The following is a 6,000-nucleotide window of genomic DNA, read 5'->3' as shown; positions in this document are numbered from 1 at the left end:
ATCTCTCTCTCTCTCTCTCTCTCTCAGCCCTCTTTCCCTACATCCCTATCTCTCCCAGCCACCCTCTCCACTCTCTCTTTCCCTCCCTCCCTCCTGTTTGGCTGTGTGTGGCTGCGGGGCTCTTTTAACATTCTGATGAGAGACATCTATTAAATGTCATCAATCTAGACAAAGACCACAGGCCCTGTAGTGCACACAGGGGAGGAGAGAGAGAGAGCGAGAGAGTTGGGCGGGGGGAGTAAACACAGAGAGAAAGAGAAAGAGACTGGAAAGAAAGAGAGAGAGAGAGAGAGAGAGAGAGAGAGAGAGAGAGAGAGATATTAGGGAAGAGTTTTCCCCAAAACAGAAATGTATGTAAAACGTTTCAACCCAGAAAGGTTCCATGCTGAACTCTTCCCTCCCCATACTGGTGTTGGTCACATGGTACAAAATAATAGTTTGGAGGCAATGATGACGCAAACAGCTCTTTAGAAAGAGCAGCAGGACTTTATCAACAATGTGCCTGTTATTGATCCTATTCTCACTGCATTGATATTTCAGCGGGTGACATTTGTAACCAATCTTGTACAGATGGTGGAGATGTAATGGAGGGACTCTGACCTTTGGGTAAGCAACTAAGATACTAAGGTGCAGCACCGTGGAAAATGTGGCTTGCTTAATATACAGTACTAGTCAAAGGTTTGGACACACCTACTCATTCAAGGGTTTTTCTTTATTTTTTACTATTTTCTACATTGTAGATTAATAGTGAAGACATCAAAACTATGAAATAACACATATGGAATCATGTAGTAACCAAAAAAGTGTTAAACAAATCAAAATATATTTTAGATTCTTCAAAGTAGCCACCCTTTGCCTTGATGAGAGCTTTGCACACTCTTGGCATTCTCTCAACCAACTTCATGAGGATTGTTTTTCCAACAGTCTTGAAGGAGTTCCCACATATGCTGCTTTTCGTTCACTCTGCGGTCCAACTCATCCCAAACCATCTCAATTGGGCTGAGGTTGGGTGATTGTGGAGGCCAGGTCATCTGATGCAGCACTCCATCACTCTCCTTCTTGGTCAAATAGCCCTTACACAGCCTGGAGGTGTGTTTTGGGTCATTGTTCTGTTGAAAAACATATGATAGTCCCACTAAGCGCAAACAAGATGGGATGGCGTATCGCTGCAGAATGCTGTGGAAGCCATGCTTGTTTAGTGTGCCATGAATTCTAAATAAATCACTGTCAGTGTCACCAGCAAAGCACCCCCACACTTTCACACCTCCTCCTCCATGCTTCACGGTGGGAACCACACATGTGGAGATCATCCTTTCACCTACTCTGCATCTCACAAAGACATGGCAGTTGGAACCAAAAATCTCAAATTTGGACCAAAGGACACATTTCCACCGGTCTAATGTCCATTGCTCGTGTTTCTTGGCCCAAGCAAGTGTCTTCTTATTATTGTTGTCCTTTAGTAGTGGTTTCTTTGCAGCAATTTGACAAAGAAGGCCTGATTCACACAGTCTCCTCTGGACAGTTGATGTTGAGATGTGTCTGTGAATTGAACTCTGTGAAGCATTTATTTGGGCTGCAATCTGAGGTGCAGTTAACTCTAATGAACTTCTACTCTGCAGCAGAGGTAACTCTGGTCTAACGTTCCTGTGGCAGCCCTCATGAGATCCAGTTTTATCATAGTGCTTGATGGTTTTTGCGACTGCACTTGAAGAAACTTTCAAAGTTCTTGACATTTTCCAGACTGACTGACCTTCATGTCTTAAAGTAATGATGGACTGTCATTTCTCTTTACTTATCTGAGCTGTTCTTGCCATAATATGGACTTGGTCTTTTACCAAATACCAAGATTGAACTCTTTGGCCTGAATGCCAAGCTCCACGTCTGGAGGAAATCTGGCACCATCCCTACGGTGAAGCATGGGGGTGGCAGCATCATGCTGTGGGGATGTTGTTCAGCGGCAGGGAATGGGAGACTAGTCAGGATTGAGGGAAAGATGAACGGAGCAAAGTACAGAGAGATCCTTGATGAAATCCTGCTCCAGAGCGCTCAGGACCTCAGACAGGGGTGAAGGTTCACCTTCCAACAGGACAACGACCCTAAGCACACAGCCAAGACAACGCAGGAGTGGCTTTGGGACAAGTCTCTGAATGTCCTTGAGTGGCCCAGCCAGAGCCCGGACTTGAACCTGATCGAACATCTCTGGAGAGACCTGAAAATAGCTGTGCAGCAACGCTCCCCATCCAACTTGACAGAGCTTGAGAGGATCTGCAGAGAAGAATGGGAGAAACTCCCCAAATACAGATATGCTAAGCTTGTAGCGTCAAATCCAAGAAGACTCAAGGCTGTAATCGCTGCCAATGGTGCTTCAACAAAGTACTGAGTAAAGGTTCTGAATACTTATATAAATGTGATATTTCCATTATGTATGTATTTTCTTTAGGAATATAGGGGAGTAAAAGTAAAAGTTGTCAAAAATATAAATAGTAAAGTACATGTACCCCCCCAAAAATACGATCTACATTAACTAGCTAAACTACAAACTACACTGTGTAGTATTTCTAAGTATTTTTGCTTAGTTATTTTACACCACCTCACTTTTTACTCCCATACATTTTCCCTGACACCCAAAAGTATGTTTATTCTCTAAAATCCTCTCAAAGTGTCTGACAGAGAGGTGACAGACCTGTTAGTGTCGCTCCCAATTCCTGTGTTCTCCTCCCACCAGATATACATCATTGATAATAACACTCTTCACCCAGTAGGGAATAACGAACACAGAAACCCTCTTCACCCCTTGAACCAGTAAAGTGTTTCTCCATACCTGTATGTTACTATATGGAGACTGAGCTCTGTAATATACCAACCCCAACCTGTCCCACTGACATCAGTGAGAGCTTTAAAGAGGAGGGATAACAGAACATAGAATAATCTTCACCCTTTAAACCACTACATTATGTGCCTGTGACTGCCTGCAGTTAAAAGGCTGCGAAAGAGAGAGGGAGAGAAAAAAGGGGGAGTGAGGCGAACACACAGCTGACACTTCCACTTTCTCCACACAGGTTGATGGCTGCCTGCCTAACTACCTGCCTGCCTGCCTGCCTGCCTGCCTGCCTGTGGCTCGAGCTGTAGGGGATGGAGAGAGGATAGCAAGAAGAGGGGGAGAGCAGTTGGAGGAGGAGGGAAGGGGGGGGGGGGGGGGGGGGGAGCCAGGAGGGGAGAGGAGAGGCAGCAAGCTGCGTTGTACAACACTGGCAACCATCGTCGGTGTGGTGCTCCTCACTCGCTCGTGCAGCGTTTCCATGGCAACGACAGCCCATTAGTCAGTGGGCGCAGGCAGGAAGGCAGGGAGCACCCCCGGGGACCTGCAGGCGGCTCCGCTCTCTCCCTCCACCCGCTCTCCACCCGCCTTGTTTCCCACTTTATTAATCAACTTTACTCACTACCTTCACACTCCAGAGGTATCAACCAGTTAAGCTTTTAGCCCCCCCCCCCCCCCCTCCCAATCCACACCTACTTTCACACTCTCATTATGAATATTTTATATTAGTGCTCAGGAATGTACAATATACAGTACAGTACAGGATACTCCCTGGTTGAAAATTGTAGTGCACCACTTTGACTAGGGCCCGTAGGGCTCTGCTCAAAAGTAGTGCACTATTAGGGAATAGGGTGCCATTTGGGATGCATATTCTGTGTCTTCTTATATAATATTCTCTCACTTTCTCTCCTGTGCTTTTCTTTCTCCTCTCACGTCTGGGTGACATGGTAGTGTTCCTATTAAAGGTGTAGGAGACTGCATGGTGGTGTTCCTATTAAAGGTGTAGGAGACTGGGAGGCCGGCAGGGGAATAATTAGTGGTGTGAGGAGAGAGGAGGAACAGCCAGAATGTGACTGGAGAATCCTTAACACAGCCAGCCAGCTGAACACACACACACACACAAACGTGCACACAAACGGCCATTCACATCGTTATGACTGACTCCCTCTGTTAGTCAATTTAGATGCCTCCACTCCATCTCCAGGCACAACGCACACCCTCTGCCGCCAAATGGAATGTTGGACGAAGGCCACATTACAGCATTCTACAGACAAATGTCAAGCCAAAGAATATACTAGGCCAGAGGAGATATTTTTCTTATTTAGATATAGAAGTTACAAATTAACTTCACAGAGAGCTGTACAGAAAAATATATAGTTAGTTTCATCTTTAAGGTGTTGTCAACATGTGCCCCAGAACAATGTTAAAGATTGTGCACTTGTCCCCTTAAGTGTTGGGTCAGATCATCTGCATAATCAGATGTGAGCGGTTTGATAATATGACAGAGCATGGAGGCTCTAATCATAAGCCAGTGGTGTGCAGCTATCTAATGCAACTCAGCTCAGCTACAGCACAGAGACCCTCCAGACATCCTAATTTTAATAAAGTGGAGCATGAAAATAAGCCTTTACAATGCTGCCTGAATGCTAAATACAGCCTCCTCTGTTCTTCCTCGTCTTCGACTTTAATCAACTTCCTCCTCTTATCTCCACCAAGCATCCTCCTCTCTTCTCTTTTATAACAGAGAAATCTGTAAAACGTCTTATTTTCAACTCTCTCTCTCCCTCTCTCATCTCTTGTTCTTGCTTCCTTTCCCCCTCCACCAGCTCCCTCTTTTCACTTCTCTCTCGTCTCTTTCCCTCTTCCTCTTCCCTTCCCTCTCCTACTCCCCCATCTCTCGTCCTCCCTCGCTGGCTTTGCTTCTCGGCAGGATTGACAGTTTTGTCAAAGTTTTGCCCTGAAACACAGCTTGTGTTTCTTCATGTACTTCAAACACTCCTGAGTCTAATCGAGCCCCCAAAACGTCTGTAATCTCTCTGCACACTCTCTTCTTCTTCCTCTCCACCATTTTCATGGAAAAGTTGGTTGGTTTAGGAAAGACTTACTTTGAGTAATGTGTTGTGTCATGTTGGGTTTCTGCAACATAAATAACCATTTTTTGTTTTTGGTGCGAAACCGAAGTAAATATTTTATGGCAAACTCCTTTTTAATCTCTTCCCGGACAAAAGTCAAAAGGAACAATAACTTGTTCCATTACTTTATGTCTTGAAGAGCTATGGCTTTTGCCACAGTATTCACACAAGTATTTCTGCTGCGTAGGTCGAGTCCACAGAAGAAACAGCATGGTGCTCTTGAACCGCGTCCGTGAGAGCAATGTTCCTGGAGTGCAACACGTTGCCTAGAAACCGCAGAGTAAAAAGCCACTTTGTCACTCCATAGTCACTCCAGATTGCACCCACAGCACTCTGCTACTCTCGTCAAGGTTGTTCCAGCATTCACACAACACAGTCGAAAGGGGGAGGCTGCGGAAGCAAAAGACCAGCTTCATTGAAGCCAAGTACAATAGTTCTTTGAACTTCAGAATTAACTTCAGAGCAGAAGAGGGCAGGCATTGAGTAGTGATGCGGGTTACTGGCTCCACAGCTCAGAGAAGGTATTGGATTGTGATGCTGGCTACAGTACTGAGTTGTTTCTGCAGAGCTCAGAAAAGCCATATAGGGCATGATTAATCTAACAGGGATAGTCACCACTACTCTGTAAACAACACTTTAATCAGATCTGTGGTGAAGAAAGAAAGGAATGAATGGATGGAGGATGTTGTTGACCATGTTTTCAGTCATGGCTGTTTATGATGGTTCAGGCCACAATTACTTGTTCTGGTCAGAGGTATGCTAAGACTGGAACAGAAGCTAATAACTTCCAAGAACCAGGATTGCCATTTAGTCTTTCCTACTAAAACGCCTACACATATTCTAGGACTCTATGGCTGCGTTTACACAGGCAGCACAATTCTGATATTTTTTTCACTAATTGGTATTTTAACCAATCAGATAAGCTCTTAAAAAGATCTGATGTGAAAACAATTGAAGTGATTGGTCAAAAGACCAATTAGTGGAAAAAATATCAGAATTGGGCTGCTGTATTCTATTGTGATCTACAAGGTAAACACCTGTACCTTGTCT

Source organism: Coregonus lavaretus (assembly GCF_964263955.1).
Source record: "Coregonus lavaretus genome assembly, chromosome: 13".
Lineage (NCBI taxonomy): Eukaryota > Metazoa > Chordata > Actinopteri > Salmoniformes > Salmonidae > Coregonus > Coregonus lavaretus.
Note: the sequence above shows the minus strand (reverse complement) of the source record.